This window comes from Gopherus flavomarginatus, chromosome 5 (genome assembly GCF_025201925.1).
Source record: "Gopherus flavomarginatus isolate rGopFla2 chromosome 5, rGopFla2.mat.asm, whole genome shotgun sequence".
Classification (NCBI taxonomy): Eukaryota; Metazoa; Chordata; order Testudines; family Testudinidae; genus Gopherus; species Gopherus flavomarginatus.
In genome coordinates, this window is record NC_066621.1 from 28426485 (window position 1) to 28427573 (window position 1089).

Sequence of the window (1089 nt, forward strand, 5' to 3'; positions counted from 1 at the left end):
AGGACTGGAGCTGGCACTCAGGAAGTTGTCCTTACATCGCCCGTGTGACTCCAGCTTGAGGGGGAGCTGCTTTTTCTTCCCCTTGCTGAGAAAGAGCAAGAGAAGAAAGAAAGTTAAGGAGGGCCAACTGGCTGCAGAAGCCAATGCTGCCTTTTCCTGCTGCACAGCCTGAAAGGAAGAACATGCATTAGGTAAAGGGACTGCTGCGTTGCCAGGAAACAGCCCACAGCTGCACCAAGAGGGATCAAAGAGGCTACTGAAGCTTGGGATTGAACCACGGACCTTTAGATCTTCAGTCTAACGCTTTCCCAACTGAGCTACTTCAGCACCTGTAAGGACCTGTTTTGGGCTGTTGCTTCTCACCTTGAAGCTTATTTTCAACAAACCAGCTCTCCAGTCACCACTCGCCAATGCAGGAAGGACAGCGCTTGCTATTTTAGCACTCAGAAATGTCATCAACTAGTATCTGGATCTATTGAATGCTGCACTTCAGTTCATGGGGGAAAGGCGAGAGACACGACCTTTGAACAAAAGGCCTGGGATTAACATCCTAACGCTGTCTCCTACTGTAACACTATTTAATACTGGCCAACCCTGTGCTGGTGACAGTTCCATTTCTAGGTGTTTGTACATTTCAGTTACTGTGAAAATTAAAAAGTTTCCATATGCTTAGAGGAAATGAATTTGTTTTATTTTCTTATATATGGCATGAATAAATACAGATTTACACATCCTAGCATGAAAATGTATTGTCTTATATGATCGAGAAAATCATGCATCCAGATTGTGCATTGAAATCATGACATGAGCTACAAATGCAATAAAAAATAAGGTATTCAATGGTTTAACATATGGAGCAGGAGTAGGCGGCACCGAAGACACTTCTTGCCTTGAGTAGGGAGTAGCTCAGACCTCCAAAGGGCCTGACCAGGAGCAGGACATTGGCACAGCAAGGGAGGGGTGTGGCAGTGACATCATAAAGGCCTTTTGCAGGACCTCAGACTATTGGTCCAAGGCGGTGGGGAGATGGTGACTTCACAGAGAGATGCTGACATCAGCCAGGCAGGATGGGGCAAGGGGCCAGGGAAA

General features: G+C 46.4%; 1 non-coding gene across 1 annotated transcript; it reads right to left on the minus strand.

The window, feature by feature from the left end:
• Positions 1 to 254: 254 nt before the first annotated feature.
• TRNAF-GAA (transfer RNA phenylalanine (anticodon GAA)) lies at positions 255 to 327 on the minus strand. The gene has a single exon. It is a non-coding gene; the product is annotated as a tRNA-Phe (tRNA).
• Between the last annotated feature and the right edge of the window lie 762 nt (positions 328 to 1089).